At 44.4% G+C, this 17,238-nt stretch overlaps 1 protein-coding gene and 1 long non-coding RNA gene across 3 annotated transcripts in view; one reads left to right on the forward strand and one right to left on the reverse strand.

Moving 5' to 3' along the window:
* The window catches only part of SVEP1 (sushi, von Willebrand factor type A, EGF and pentraxin domain containing 1), a 543,713-nt gene that overhangs the window by 443,484 nt on the left and 82,991 nt on the right, over nucleotides 1-17,238 (reverse strand). The gene's annotated exons all lie outside the window — the stretch shown is intronic.
* The window catches only part of LOC141055746 (uncharacterized), a 105,624-nt gene that overhangs the window by 80,323 nt on the left and 8,063 nt on the right, over nucleotides 1-17,238 (forward strand). Inside the window, exon 2 of the long non-coding RNA XR_012221526.1 lies at nucleotides 14,524-14,648. This is a non-coding gene — a long non-coding RNA (uncharacterized lncRNA). The remainder of the gene's footprint in view (nucleotides 1-14,523; nucleotides 14,649-17,238) is intronic.

The following is a 17,238-nucleotide window of genomic DNA, read 5'->3' on the forward strand; positions in this document are numbered from 1 at the left end:
GTGTTATCTGAACGAGTCTTCAGTGCTGCTGGATCAATCCCGACAGAAAAAAGGACCCGTCTGTCGACCCAAAATGTTGATGATCTAACCTTCATTAAAATGAACCATGCATGGGTTTCAAAGGATTTTGTCACACCCTCCACCCCTGCTGACACGTAGGTTTCCAGAAAAATGGCTTACTTTTGTCCTCCTCTTCCGCGGACTTCTCCAATTACTCCATTTGCAGCTGCTGAATGTCCAACATCAACATATGCCATTTTTTCCACCTCCCTAACTGGGCTGCCTCCCCCCACAGGGCCAGGGTCACCACCTGGCACACGCACCCATGCGAGTGCCGTTGCCCTGGACAGGTGGGTGGGCAAATTATTTGGCAACGGCACTGGCTCAATCCCTCATAGTAGAATCAAGTGTCTCTGACGGTGGGGGTGCACACCTGCCGTCAGACACACCGGAGTACTATGAGAGGCCCTGTGCCAGTACCGCCGCCCACGAGTGGGCCCCCCCTGCTTGCTCAGGGCACCAGCACTTGCAATACTTACCTCTCACTGCTCCACCACTGTGTAGTCTGGCCTGTTAAATACTTCACTGGGACTGCCAATACAAATTTGGTGAAATGATAGATGTGGTTAAGACGTAGCTATGCCCTGTCCTGCTGGGCTCTATCTTCAGATGATCAATGGCTTCCATTTGTTATGGACGTCAACTCACAATGAGATACAGTGGTGGTTTATCATCAGCTTTAACGGTTTTCCGATTCACAGACGTGTGACATTCCTGCCCACATTTTTAAATGTGTCCTCTCATGCCAATCCAATAGAATCGCCTACGGCCTGTGACTTGTGTCTTTTTCACTCTAAAGTTACCTGACAGCTCATGATAGGCTGTGAGGACAATGTCTACATCTGTCCCTGTGATCACAATTTGTTGGAGATGAGTAGCGGTGATGGGTTCCACGGTCCAGCGATACAGCAAACCTTTCTTCACAAGAACTGTTTTCGCAGACAAAGTAATTGAGGGTCAGCATCGCCTCTGAGAATTCTCCCGGGAGTTTTTACCATGATTAATAATTCCAAAACTTCTGCAATCAGTCGACTTTCCGTCTGTACTTGTATCCATCTCGTTTCCTCTTGCGGAGAGTCTGGACTGTCTTACTGAGACTGAAATATATATGAAGATTGAAAAATACCCCAACAGTGTATACTGGTGTACACTTTGAATACATAACCCTTTTTCTACTCTTTAGATTCTTGTCTATTCCATACTGAGGCTGTGAGTGTCTTTGTCGGACTCCGGAAATATACACGCAGATTTTTAATGTTTAAATTATGCTATATATACCTGCTATCCAGTGATACTGTACCCTTTCTCAACTTTCTACAATCACATCGAATCCATACTGGGCCTGAGACCGTCTGAGTCTGCCTCCTGATATATAGACATAGTTTAAACATTAAAAACCTATGCTATATATACCTGCTATCTGGTGATACTGTACCCTTTCTCAACTTTGTACAATCATGTCAAATCCATACTGGGCCTGAGTCTGCCTCCTGATATATAGACATAGGTTTTTCAGGTGTACATTATGCTACATATATACCTGTTATCCGGTGATACTATGTACCCTTTCTCAACTTTGTGCAATCACGTCAAATCCATACTGGGCCTGAGACCCTCTGAGTCTGCCTCCTGATATATAGACATAGATTTTCAAAACTATGTTATTTTTAATGTTTAAACTATGCTATATATACCTGTTATCGGGTGATACTGTACCCTTTCTCAACTTTCTACAATCTTGTCGAATCCATACTGGGCCTGAGAACGTCTGAGTCTGCCTCCTGATTAGAGATGAGCGGTGTTTGAGTCGACTTGTTGGCCAAGTTAAAATTCCAGCTGTTTTGGGCGGTGTTCGAGCCATTCGTCGAACTCGAACACTTTGCTTAAAATTCGGCTGTTCGAGGTTCCGTTCGAGAATGGTTTGTTCACCAAAAGAGTAGCTTCATTTTCAAATTAATAATAATGGTTTTCAATGTTAATAGACTGTTTCATGGTGTCACGATCCAGGTTGGATCTGACAGATTAAATGCACAAAGTAACCTTTTTTTTTTTCCCTTGGCTGTGTGTCAAAGGTGGTTTTGCCCCCGGTGGCCATTAGTGTCATTGCACTGTGGTGATTTCAGTTGCAGTTTTCCCCCCGGTGGCTATTAGGATCATTGCACTCTGGTTACCTTAGTTTGTGCACGTAATTATGTAACAGGTGTGATTGCTCTATAAGAGAGTATCAGGTGTGTTAATCACTGTTGGTGATAAGTTTCTCCTTTGCAAGGAAGCCTGGGAAAAGAATGGAGCTGAAGGAGAGTCATGGGCAGCCCAGTCAGAGTGCTGGAGTAGCAGCTATGGTGTCTGCAAGGAGGGCTGGCATGGGTTGGTGTTATGAATGAGTCACCGTAGGAGGCAAAAACAGAAATACTAGCTAAGTCCAGAAAACCAGAGAAGTTGGCAGCTATCGGATTGCAGACCCCTGAACCTATCAACAACAACTAGCAGTAGCCGTGGGGGGTTCCTACTGTGCCCTAGACCCCTCGATCACAGCCAGAGAGCTACATAGCCTAAAGACAGAAAGGGAAATCTAAACTGCCCCAGAGCAGACCCCAAAGCAATAGGCAGCCCCCAACATATAATGACGGTGAAGCAAGATGAAAAAACACTCACACAGATAGAAAGATAGGCTGAGTAAATGATGGGGCCAAAGCTAACTAGATAGGACAGGATAGAAAAGCTGCTGTCTGTAATCCGCCAAAACCCTATCAAAACAAGAGCCAACAGCTGATAAGGGAAAAAGCCCTGAAGATGCTAGGCTTCAAAAAGACTATATCAGTACTCAGGTATTTTCTGAAGACAGAGCAAAAAGGAATTCAGCTCACTCCAGCAGGGAATGGCAGAAATCAAGGAAAACAATGCAAAACAAAACCAAAACACAAATGCAAAAAGTAGAGCAGAAAACTTAGCTTTTGAGGAGCAGGAATCAGACTGGTCTCCTAGAATCCCTCAGAGAGATCACCAGCAAGGCAGAAGGGGATCGGCTACCTTATATCCAGTCAGTAATTCCCATCACCCAGTCATCATCATCCTGCCCAGGTGCTTGGTAATCAGCCTCACTACCTTCCTTCACCAGAAGAGGGAGTTCATCAGACCTCAATGGTGAAGGGGAAAATGAACTCACAACAGGTTGGTGAAGTGTCAGCTATGGTGTCTGCAAGGAGGGCTGGTATTGCTTGGTGGAGTGGCAGCTATGGTGTAGAGCTGCAATAAGAATGCTGGACTCGGTTGCAGAAAGCTGGACTCAAAATGTTGGACTCTTTGGCAGAAAAGCTGAACTCATTTGCTGGACTCTGTTTCGGGACAGCTGCACGCAGGTGTGGACTCTGTTTGCTCCAAGGCTGCACTATGGTGCTGAGAAGATCCGTTGCTGGACAGTGCACCCCGATGTTGGACTCGGTGGAGGAAAAGATGCATGCAGGTGGTGGGCTCTGTTGCTGGGAGCATAAGCAACTGAGCAAAGCTAAGTGGTGTTCCCCTGTTATGTCACTTTTCCTTATGTGTGTTTAGTGCAGTGGTGGGATTAGTTTCTGCACCAACCAATTCCCTAGTGAGGGTTTAGGTGCAGGGCGAGTCAGGGTTTTTAGATTCCTGATTGGCGCCCAGTGCGGAACCAGCCCAGGGAACGTTAGGAGTGTAGAGACACTGACTCAGGGGAGTTCAGGAGGTCTCCACTTCCCCGTTCTCTATCGCAGGGCCACCATTGTTATTGTTACCCAGGTTTTCCCTATTCCCTTTGTCTTATTGTATTAGTTACCGGCCTGCGGGCCGCGTCATAGGACAATTACACGTGCTGCATCCTGTTGTATCAGTTACCGGCCTGCTGGCCGTGTCACTCAGGATGGGGCATGTGACACATGGCATAGTAGCGGTGTGTGGTAGCAAGCGGTGTAGTACACCTGTCAAGGAGCTACACCGTGTGTGTTTCTAATTATTTTTTACCGCATCTTGTCCAGAATATCCTTTTGGGCCTTGTAGCACTGTCTGCTACTCAGCAGAGGAGCCCACCAGTGAACCAAGCTATGCCGCCTGTTTATGTAAGAACTGCGTGCTACTCAGCATAGGAGCCCAGCTGTTAAGCAAGCTACAGCACCTGTGGTTTGGACACTTAATTTTTTCATTTTTTCTGGAATGCCGAATAGGCCTAATTCCGGAATTCCGGTTGATTTGCACTTACTGGGAAATCCTAGCTCGCGGGGAAGAATTGGAATTAGAGTTGAGCGATACCGTCCGATACTTCAAAGTATCGGATCGGAATGGACCGGCCGATCTTAAAAAAAAGTATCGGTATCGCCGATTCCGATACCGGAAGTCCCATTCAAGTCTATGGGACTTCCGGTATCGGAATAAGAAAAATCCTGTTTTTCCCTTGTACAGCCTCTCTGGGGTCTGTACGGGCCTTTCGGGGGGCTGTGCCGGCCTGCCAGGGGGTCTGTGCAGGCTCCGGTGGTCTGTGCCGGCCTGCCGGGGGGCTGTGCAGGCTCCGGTGGGCTGTGCCGGCCTGCCGGGGGGCTGTGCCGGCTCCGGGGGGCTGTGCCGGCCTGCCGGGGGGCTGTGCCGGCCTGCCGGGGGGCTGTGCAGGCTCCGGGGGGCTGTGCCGGCCTGCCGGGGGGCTGTGCAGGCTTCGGGGGTCTGTGCAGGCATCATCCGATGGGACTACAAGTCCCATCGGGCGATGCCTGCTACCATGACAGTGATTGACACATTAGCCAATGATGGGACAGTAGTAGTCCCATCATCCGGCTAATGTGTTGAATGTAAAAGAAAAAAAAATAAAAAAAAATTACATGCTACATACATGCTACATACATACAACATGCATACTACATACATGCTACATTCATACTACATATATACTACATGCAACATACATACTACATATATACTACATGCATGCAATATGCATACTACATATATACTACATGCTACATACATACTACATATATACTACATACATACTGCATGCTACATACATACTACATGCTACATACATACCACATACATACTACATACATACTACATGCTATATATATACTACATATATACTACATGCTACATACATACTACATATATGCTACATACATACTACATACATACTACATGCTACATACATACTACATATATACTACATACATACTACATACATACTACATGCATGCTACATACATACTACATGCTACATACATACCACATACATACTACATACATATTACATGCTACATATATACTACATATATACTACATGCATGCTACATACATACTGCATGCTACATGCATGCTACATACATACTACATACATACTACATGCTACATACATACCACATATATACTACATACATACTACATACAATACATTCATACAATACATACATAGACATACAGTACATATAACATAGAGTAACATACTTACCAATACTTGTCACATTGTTCCCCGAAGCCATTGTCTTTTACGGAATAAATATTAACATAACAAACCACAAAAATACTCACCCACGATCCGAAGCAGTCCACGAGTGTGTCCCATGACGATCTTGGGTAGAGAACTGCAGCATCAGCTGTTGCTGCCGTTCTCTACGGGCTGCAGGAATCCAATGACGGAAGGTAGGTATCCTTCCGCACTGTATTCCTCCGCCACTTAAAAAAAAAAAGTCCCTAGTCTCACTTTATGCCATTGCTGCGTGGGAATTTCCCACACAGCAATGGCATAAAGTGAGACTAGGGACTTTTTTTTTTTTAAGTGGCGGAGGAATACAGTGCGGAAGGATACCTACCTTCCGTCATTGGATTCCTGCAGCCCGTAGAGAACGGCAGCATCAGCTGATGCTGCAGTTCTCTACCCAAGATCGTCGTGGGACACACTCGTGGACTGCTTCGGATCGTGGGTGAGTATTTTTGTGGTTTGTTATGTTAATATTTATTCCGTAAAAGACAATGGCTTCGGGGAACAATGTGACAAGTATTGGTAAGTATGTTACTCTATGTTATATGTACTGTATGTCTATGTATGTATTGTATGAATGTATTGTATGTAGTATGTATGTAGTATATATGTGGTATGTATGTAGCATGTAGTATGTATGTAGTATGTATGTAGCATGCATGTAGCATGCAGTATGTATGTAGCATGCATGTAGTATATATGTAGTATGTATGTAGCATGTAGTATGTATGTAGTATGTATGTGGTATGTATGTAGCATGTAGTATGTATGTAGCATGCATGTAGTATGTATGTAGTATGTATGTAGTATATATGTAGTATGTATGTAGCATGTAGTATGTATGTAGCATGCATGTAGTATATATGTAGTATGTATGTAGCATGTAGTATGTATGTAGCATGCATGTAGTATATATGTAGTATGTATGTAGCATGTAGTATGTATGTAGCATGCATGTAGTATGTATGTAGTATGTATGTAGTATGTATGTGGTATGTATGTAGCATGTAGTATGTATGTAGCATGCATGTAGTATGTATGTAGTATGTATGTAGTATATATGTAGTATGCATGTAGCATGTAGTATGTATGTAGCATGCATGTAGTATATATGTAGTATGTATGTATGTAGTATGTATGTAGTATATATGTAGCATGTAGTATGTATGTAGCATGCATGTAGTATATATGTGTTATGTATGTAGTATGTATGTAGTATGTATGTAGTATGTATGTGGTATGTATGTGGTATGTATGTAGTATGTATGTAGTATGTATGTGGTATGTATGTATTATGTATGTAGCATGTAGTATGTATGTAGCATGCATGTAGTATGTATGTAGTATTTTTTTTTTTTTTAACATTTAACACATTAGCCGGATGATGGGACTACTACTGTCCCATCATTGGCTAATGTGTCAATCACTGTCATGGTAGCAGGCATCGCCAGATGGGACTTGTAGTCCCATCGGACGATGCTTGCACAGACCCCCGGACATCAGCACAGCCCCCCCGGCAGGCCGGTACAGACCCCCACAGGGTGCACAGACCACCGGCAGGCCGGCACAGCCCCCCGGCAGGCCGGTACAGACCCCCACAGGGTGCACAGACCACCGGCAGGCCGGCAGAGCCCCCCGGCAGGCCGGTACAGACCCCGGGCAGTCCACACAGCCCCCCGGCAGGCCGGCAGAGACCCCCGGAAGGCCCGAAATGACGGCGCATCATGATGCGCACACACCGCGCATCATGATGACGTCAGGCTGTCAATCAACTTTGAACTTCCGATTCCGATGCCGACTTCCGATATTGAAAAAATATCGGAAGTCGGTATCGGAATTCCGATACAGCAAGTATCGGCCGATACCCGATACTTGCGGTATCGGAATGCTCAACACTAATTGGAATCCCAGATCCCCATCACTAACGGGGTTCAGTGGGTTATCTGCACCTGTAAGCGACACACGCTGGACCTTTCAGTGTAGCGCGCATGCAGCCCTGGACATGTAAGGGCATAACAGACCTGTTACTGATCGATCTCGTGTGCCAGAGCCTCGCGTGTCCCTCTAGTAAGCTTGACGCATACCGCGGGGGCATGCCGGATTCTCGTTCGTTAACGGAATTAAGCTGACAAATCGCTAGCACAACTAAAAATGGACATCCACCACCACCCACAGAATCAACAAAGCTTGCAATCTGTCAATCTTTTCTGTAGCTGGCATGGTTGAGGTTTCCTGGGTGGAGTCGAATTAAGCCGCAGGCTCCACTCCTGGTGGTGCCCTTCTGGACATTGCTTTTCGGTTCAGCATTGCAACAATACTGCCCCCGGAAACCAAACAATTTGCCTTCATGGACGCTGTTCGGGGGTTCGTGGGAATAACGCCGCCCGATCGGCACTTGGCCTAATTTATGGTGGGAAGTCCGACGGTATATGATAGTCTTCGATTTCAGATTTTTACTGTTTTTTGGTATTTTACATTTTTATTCCAGCCTTTCTTGACTTCATAAGAGCATGACATACCTATATCTGTGTCTCCTCCTCCTCCTTTTACTCCTCCACCTATTTTCTATATGTAGTTGCCGTTTTCCATATGTTATTTTTGTATTATGAACATTTTGTCTGCTTTGGGACACCTTTTAAGGTGTTTTGTAATTGTTTTCTATGTGTTTGTATGTGTTTGTGTTTGCCTGCCATTGTTTTCAATGGTGTTCGACGTTGTTCGTCGAACATTCGACAAACATTCGATGAACTTGCCTTGTGTTCGACGAACCAAAAACGAACTGGAACACTAGTGGGGTGGCTCAACACTACTCCTGAATATATAGACGTAGATTTTTAATGTTTAAAATATGCTATATATACCTGGCATCTGGTGATACTGTACCCTTTCTGCCAGGAAGTCCTCCTCCACCCACCACTCTATGTGTATCATTGACACCTGGAACATTGTCCCACATGTGTGATTATTTCTTGAGGATCTTCTTGTTATATTGTGGTGTGACCCATCCTGAGCGTGTGACAGTCTGTCGGTTACTCCTGCAATTTAGATGTACATTTAAAAATTACCCCAACACTAGTGTATACAGCTCTACGCTTGTGATACATTACCCATTTACTGCTTTTTATATTGTGGTCTAATCCAAACTGACCAAGTGAGAGTTATTTTCTGACTGTGGAAATAAATACTGAGATTGACAACAATGACCCCTACACTGTGTACAGCTGTACTCTTCAGATCCATTACCGTTTTACAGCTTTTTATATTGTGTTGTAATCCATACTGAGCCTGAGAGCGTCTGTGTCTGCCTCCTGAAATATCTACGGAGATTTAGAATGTTTAAACTATACTATATATACCTGCTATCTGATGATACTGTACACTTTTTCTACTTTTTATATTCTTGTCTAATCCATACTGAGCCTGTGAGCGTCCCTGTGTGACTGATGGTATATATAGGGAGATTGACAATCATCCTTTGACTGTATAGAGCTGTACGCTTCTGATACAGTACCATACATCTGATGTTATTTGGGGTTCATTTTCTGCAACATTTTGAAGTTTGGTGGAAGAGGCCGCGGACGTGGGCGTGGGGGGGCCAGCTGGTGCTGATGGTGGTGGTGCATCTGCTGGTAGTGGCAAAAGCACAATAGCAGCTAAGGCAGGAGGTGTTGAGCCTGCGTCATGGTCTGGCTCCGAAACGCCTGGAAGACTACCTTTTCTGGGAGTAGGTTAACCGCTTTTAAAGCCGGAGAATCAGGAACTGGTTTTGGCTTACATTGCCGAAACAGACTCCAGCAAATATGCCCTCCTGTTATGAATGGGTCACCGAGGAGGAAAAAATAAACAACAAGCTAAGTCTCAGAAAACCAGAGAAGTTGGTAACTATGCAGATTGCAGATCCCTGAACTTAACCGTACAGCTAGCAGCAGTCGTGGAGCGTTCCTACGATGATCCTAGGCTCCTCGTCACAACCGGAGAGCTACATAAGCCTAAAGCAGGAAAAGAGGAAAACTAACTGCCCAAGAGCAGACCCCAAAGGAAAGACAGCCCCCCACATGTATTGACGGTGAAACAAGATGAAATTACAAACAAAGGCAGGAAAATAGACTGAGCAAACGATGGGGCCCGGCTAACTAAACAGGACAGACACTGTCTGCAATCTGCCAAAAAAAACCTACAACAATATTGTCCAACACTTCTGATAACAAAATTAACCCTGAAGTCACTAGACTTCTACACCTATATCAGCACTCTGAAATATTCTGAGACAGAGCAAAAAGAGACCAATCCAATAAGGGACAAAAAGCAGCTTGGCAAATACTGATACATAGAAGTGGAAATTCAGCATAGCCCCATCAGGGGCAGGCTGACCACACAAGAAACTGAACTGACCAACAAGCGTAAGTGTGAACAATAGCAAAAAACAAACTTAACTTGAGAAGACTGGAAGAGAGCTGAAGTCCAGGACCTGAGAAGCAGACTGAATCACCAGCACTAGGATAGGGCGTCAGCTGTCTTATATCCAGTCTGATACTCCAGAGATCCAATCGTTATCTTCCTCATCAGGTGGCAGATCACTACCACTTAAACCAACCTCACTACCTTCTGTCACCACCAGAGGGAGAATGGGAAGGGAACTCTCAACTGGTGGAGCCGAAAATGAGTTCATGACACCCTCCTCTTCTGAAGTTTCAAAAAATGCAAGCACTGAGTCGTCAAGTGCTGGCTCCTGGTCAGGAAGAACCCCTTTCCTTGTGTCCTTTACCCCCACCAAAAGTGAATGATACAGCAGGCCACACTTCACATTAGTCCATGTAGCTCTTTCTATCATACCATACCTGGGTTATCAAGTCAAATCGTGAATTCTCCAGTCTAAGATGAATCTGATATGGAGTGTGGGTGGCCAGCCAGGGCAGTGGGGTTAATCGGTACCGGGCCAATGTCTCAGAGGGATGTGTCACGGTGGTGGTGATGACCCATTCCGTGGCCCTGGGCGTCCATGCAAAGGGGTGAATAACGTTTTTAGGTGAATGATACATGACGTCACCTGTGGTTTCTGATCAGATTGACCCGCACTGCAGTGTCGCTTCTCTGGGACAGAAGTTGTGGTGCAGCTAAGATGTAGAAGCCCTGCATAGGTAGGGCCGTAGTCGCAGGGCAGATGAAAGAGTTGGTAGATGGTGTGCAGTGCAGGATGTAGCAGAGCCATGCGCCAGGCACAGGAGAAAGATGACAGACACAGTCGTGCAGTTCCTTTACCTGTACTTGGCAAGTGCCGTCCAGGACCCAGAGTACAGATGGAGAAGGAGTTGGTCAGCCTGGAAGCAAATTTGGAATTCTCTCTCTGCAGATAGGTAGTGTTGACTCCGTTCTAGCGCTTATCTGAGGTACTCGCAGTACTGAGTTCACTGAAGTTCCCCCTGTTGACTCTCTTTTGGAACTTTCTCGTATGGCAGGCAGTCATAGCCTTTTCCTTCTGGCTCACACACGTCGCTGCAGGGGCCTCCGAGCCTTAGTTGGGAACAGAGCATTTACAGCTGCTACTTCCTCCGGTTTCTGCTGCAGGACCGTTAGTGTCCCTACAAACTCGGAGACCGGAATCCGGACCATGCGCTCCAGCAAGAGTGAGCCTTAACTCTGCTCATCCTTCAGCTCCCATTCTCACGTCCACACACTTCTCCTTCCCTTCATTGACTGCCCTAACTTCCCTCCTCCGGACCACAGAGAGCAGCTCCTCAGCAGTCAAGTTCAGAGGTCTCCCTGCTGGCCTGGAGTGGGAACTGTGTTATGTGTTGGTTTAACTGCTAGAGAGATCCTTCATTGCTCCCAAGCATGACATCACACTCCCTAGGAGGAAGGTAATGCTACTGTGGCGACCGTACTCCTGGGGGCACCACAAGTGCACTGATGCCCAGCCACTGCTAGATGATTCTGCTGGTACATTGACCCAGACCACTACATTCCCCTCGCACTCTACACAGCCAGAATCTGACCCTGATGAAACTCAGGTTCCCCTTCCCGCATACTATACCACCTTACACGGTGACAAAGAGGAAGGTGCAGATGAAAGTGCAGGTTCCTTGAGCAGGAGGGGGGGCATACTCATGGGTGACGGCACTGGCACAGGGCCCCTCATAGTACGCAAAAGTGTCTCTGCCGGTGGGAGGGCCCACCCGCCATCAGACACACCGCCATACTATGAGGGGCCCTGTGCCAGTGCCACCACCAACGAGTGGGCCCCCCTGCTTGCTCAGAATTACAGCACTTGCAAAGTTGAAATACTTACCTCTCCCTGCTCCACCGCCGTGACGTGTTCCGCGTTTCCTGACATTCTGGTCAGAGAGCGCGATGACATCACGTCTTTACGCCCACCTGCCTAAACAGTCCAAAGGGCAGTGAGATGGAAGATGGGGACGACGAGGAGTCCAGACTAGTACAGGGATTCCCTAGCGAGGAAACTTATTTAATTGTTTTCAATGTTGGAACAGCTATTTTTGGGGAGCACTATACTCTGGAGAATGATATATGAGGCCCACCATACACTGGAGCATGCCAAAGGTGGACATCAGACACTGGAGCAGCATTTACAGGGCCCATTATGTACTGGAGCTTTAGAAATGGGGCCCATTATATTCAGTATGGAGCATTATTTGGGCCCATAACACAGTGGAGCTTCATCCATGGGGACCAACATATACTGTAGCATTATGTGGAGCTCATCATATACTGTTTCAAACATTTTATGGGACCAATGATTCTGTATGGAGAAATATATGGGCCTCATTACTATGTATAGTGCTTTATGCAGTGGCAATAATACTGGAGTAATATACTGTCCGTTTTTGGAGCTATTGGAGAATTTAAAATGGATATCAGTCATGTGATGTAAGAAGTGAAGTATTTTTCATTGTACTATACTGCTATTTCTCTGCCGTATCAGAGAATCATGAATTGTGGCATGTGTTAAAGGAGCCCATTGACACTCTTTGGCCCAGGGCCCACGAAAATCTGGAGCCAGCCCTACCCCCCCCACAACTTTAGCCAAATAACCCCCCATTTTCAATGCGTAACTATTATTATAAAGTAAATTAAGGTTGACAAGCTTAAGTAATAAGAATTGATGTTTTTGGCATTAAAATGGGCACTGTAGGTGTGTTTCCTGTCCTCCACTCCCTGCCGACCTTGGTTCCTCATTGACTTGCATTGGGTTTCCTGTTTCAGTTGGCCTTCGACTTTTCACGATAATCGGCTGATTTCATTCGACCCGATTTTTGAGAAAGTCGGGTTTCATGAAACCCGACTCGACCCGAAAAAAGGCAAAGTCACTCATCTCTATTTGTGGCATATGTTTATGTGTTTATACTGGACAATGATTAGGAATGAAAGATGAAATAATCGTTCGAGTGATTATCACCCTGGGTAAAAGAACTCTAAGCGCGTGTTTCCACGTAGCGGAAACAATCAGTAATTGCTGCGGATTGAGCGCTGCGTTCTGCCGCAGTGTTTAATCCACAGTGGCCAGATGTTCCTGCATAGTGGAGGGCATTTTATGAAATCCCATCTCCACTAAGCGTCCGATTACGCGGGTGACACACCGGCGTAATCAAACATGCAGCGCATCTTTCCAGACCGCAGCATGTCAGTTTACCTTGCAGAGACGCTGGGTCTCCGCAAGGTAAACTGCCTACACTATGGCTGACCTGCGGTGATTCCAGATGTGTTCACTGAGCACATCCAGAATAACTGCACGGCCAGAAGGGGGCGGGGCTTTGGGTGGAACGGGGTTTCCACAAACAGCTATTAAAAGTAGATCTCAAGTTGGTGATTTGTGTGCAGCTACAGAAGTGCAGATCTAAATGGACGTAAGTTAATAAACCCTGGACCTTGGTATACTGCCTTAGTGTGATTTCAGTGGAAGTTTTGGGTGTCATTATACTTGTAACAGGGGGCTCTGGTTGTCACTCCTGTGAGTGGGACAGTAGCTGGATGTGGCTCGTGACCCTCTCTCAGAGCCGAATGTGGCTTGCAACCCTCTTGCATAGCTAAATGTGTCTCTCAAGGTCAGCAAGATTGGGGAGCTCTGTTATAGATAGCGCAACCCCTCACTCCTGCTTGGAATTTTGAATTATGTGTTACTCTGTATTCTCTGACATTGTACATGTCAGCTCTCAATTGTAGAGTTTTGTGGGATATTTTAGTGCCATATAAATGCAATTATTGCTATAGTTAATAAAATTATTATTATGAGAATCAGGGCTATAAAAAAAAATCAAGTATTCTCAACAGTATAATTAATTTTCTTGTAACACGGCAAAAAAAGTACAAAAAGTGCATCAACAGCACAAAGTTCCCTTCTTTGATTTAACTAATTCTTTATAGATACACAAATTCAATAAATCATAGTATCTAAGGCTGGTTTCTCATTTGCGTCTGTGCGCGCAGTGTTTGATCCCATAGATCCGCATGTGTCATGCGTACATATATTTAACAAGGTGTTCGCAGGGACTTGCGTTTGCATGCATTCTCTTGCGGATGCGTACGCATGCGTCGTTTCGCGGTCTGTGGCGGTGTCCGGCAAGCGCAACATGTTGCATCTTTTGAGGCATCAAATATGCACAGGCATGCGCATGCGGATGAGTGCGTGAAAAAAATGCATTAATGTCTATGGGAACACATGCGTACGCAAGGATATGCGTACACATGTGTTCGATACGCATGCGTTAATCAAAATACATATAGAAATCCCATGAGACACGCCCATATTTGTCTGATGTCATATCAAACACATGCAAAAATGCATATGGACGCATGCACACACAGCATTTTTTTCCGTCATGCGTAAGATGATGCGCATAAAAAACGCTGCGTAAACATGCAGTGTCGGCTAACAGCTTATTTGCTGAATACCACAGGTGGCGTCACAAACTATATTTCATAAATTTTATTTCCCCTTTTCATCTATGTTTTCATTGGATTCCCAGGGCCACGGACCAGGTCACTGCTGACGTGACACATCCCCTTAAGAACGGGCCTGGTACCGAGTACCCCACGACCCTGCGGGCGCTTCACTACTCCATACAACAAACCTCTTTACTGGACTTCTTGGGTGAGATACACCTTTATTCCACCACAGTTTATACATGTAAAACTAGGTTCACACAACAGTATTTTCTCTCATCCGATCATGCTAGTCAGACTCTGGCCACACACTGATCAGTATGTGATCAAAGTGTCATCTGATTTTCTCAGATAAGGAGAAGATGGGGAAAAAATATCTCTATCTTCTCCTTTCTTTCAGTCTATGAAAGTGGTTTCCACGTACCTGGCACCCATAGACTTGCCTAGCTTAGTGTGATCTGATAATCGGATCTAAATGGGTCATGCTGCGATTTTTTTCCTTGGACCGTATCTGTCCAAAGAAAAAAAATCAGATATGTGCATGGCCCCATAGACTTACATTGGTTCCTGTGCGATCCGATGTTTTGTCGGTTCGAACTCGGACTTAAAATAAGGTCGTCTGCACAAGCCCTAACGTAGGAAGAAGCCACGTCGGGCACTCGGAGACAGTAGAAAAAAATATTATTGAAATATTCATCCATTATTGAATTTATTAGCACAATCCAATTTTGTGTTGCTCAAAAGTCTACATGTCTGAGGTTTAGTATCATAAACCACAACTATTCATTACTATTACACAGAAGTATGCAATACATCACAGGAGATGGCTTTGGTTGCATTAGTGAGCCGTGAAACATTTGTCACTGCTCAGATAGCACAGAACTGCTGAGTCACTTTCTGTTAGAAAGCAGCTTTCTAAGCGTAGCTGGATACACCTTCTGTCATACATCATTTTGTACAAATGAAAATCAGTGGGTCGTATGAAAAACATGAAAACACTAGCATTTTTTTTAAGTTGTGGTTTACAGCTTCCAATTTCCAACATAATATATATGACTCTATGTAGAATGTATTTACTCAAATCTATTGGAAAATGAAGAAAAAGCTGAGTCAATATGAAATCTACTATCTATTGAGGTATACAGTACTTTAAAATATATATCAAGAGCTTACTCCAATTATCATTGTTATATGCTAACCTAAAAAACAATATAGGATCATATTTCAGGAATATTAAAGAAGTACTCCCATCAATATTTTTTTCATTAAATGTGTGTGTATGTGTATGGTGTATAGGGTTTGTGTTAATATACTCACCTACAGCCACCTTCTCTAGGATCCAGCACCGTTTTGCTCATCTCAGTGACATAATCACTCTTTTCCGGGGTGCACTGCCCTCTCTGTGACCTGGAAGTGCTTTTACAATGTAAGTTGTAGATTGTACAGTGGCATGTAAAAGTTTGGGCATACCTCATCAAAATACAGTTATTGTGAACAGTTAAGCAAGTTGAAGATGAAATGATCTCAACACAGGCTAAAGTTAAAGATGACACACTGCCTTTGTATTTTAGGCAAAAAAATTAAATACTGTAATTTTTTTCTTCATTTTAAAAATTACAAAAGGAATATGAGCCAATGCAAAAGTTTGGCTACCCTGCATGGTTAGAACCTAGCAGTGCCCCCTTTTACAAGTATCACATCTTGCAAATGCTTTTTGTGGCGAGACAACAGTCTTTCAATTGTTTGAAGGATTTTTCCTTGGAAAATTCTTCCAGTTCTGTGAGATTCCTGGGTCGTCTTGCATACACTGCTATTTTGAGATTTAGCCACAGATTTTTAATGATGTTCAGGTTAGGGGACTGTGAGGGCCATTGTAAAGCTTGCAACTTTTGAGGTTGTCTAGTGTGGATTTTGACGTGTGTTTAAGATAATTATCCATAATTAGAAGCCATCCTCTTTTCTACTTCAGTTCTTTTACTGATGGTGTTAAGTTTCCATCAAGAATTTGTTGAAATTTCATTGATTCCATTCTTCTCTCTACTCATGAAATGTTACCTGTGCCATTAACTGCAACACAATCTCAAATCATAATTGAATCACCCCCATGCTTAATGGTTGGTGAGATGTTCTTTTCCAGAAATTTTGTTCCCTTTTTTTCTCCACAAAAACCTTTGATCATTGTGGCCAAAGTGTGCTTTTTTAACCTCCTAGATCAACAGGACTTGTTTCCGAAAACCTTCAGGCTTCTTTAGATGTTATCTTGCATATTTCTGACTCTGAATTTTATGGCCAGGATGCAGGAGAGGTTTTCTTCTGATGACTCTTTTATGAAGGCCATATTTGTCTGCAAAATCTTTCTGGAGGTCTTTTGCAACAGTCAAGTGGGGGTTTTGATTTGTTTGTCTAACAATTGTACGAGCAGCTCTCACAAAAATTTTGCTTGGTCTTCCAAACCTTATCTTGACCTCCACTGTTCCTATTAACTGCCATTTCTTAATTACATTTCTAACTGGGGAAATGACAACTTGAAAACACTTTGCTACCTTTTTGTAGCCTTCTGCTGCTTGTGGCCCTCTAACATTTTCATTTTCAGAGTGCAAGGCAGCTACTTAGAAGAACCCATGGCTGCTGTATTTTGTAACAAGGTTAGAGGAGATTGGTTTTCTTTAAAGCTGGGAAATTTGCATCACCTGACCCTTCCAAACGATGATGGTGAACAAGCCATAACCCTAACAGGCTAATTAAGGGGTAAAATTTTGGACAGAGTTTATCTGCACACGCAAATCTCCAAGGGTGCC

This window comes from Dendrobates tinctorius, unplaced genomic scaffold (assembly GCF_039654945.1).
Source record: "Dendrobates tinctorius isolate UK_male_01 unplaced genomic scaffold, ASM3965494v1 ptg000191l, whole genome shotgun sequence".
Lineage (NCBI taxonomy): Eukaryota > Metazoa > Chordata > Amphibia > Anura > Dendrobatidae > Dendrobates > Dendrobates tinctorius.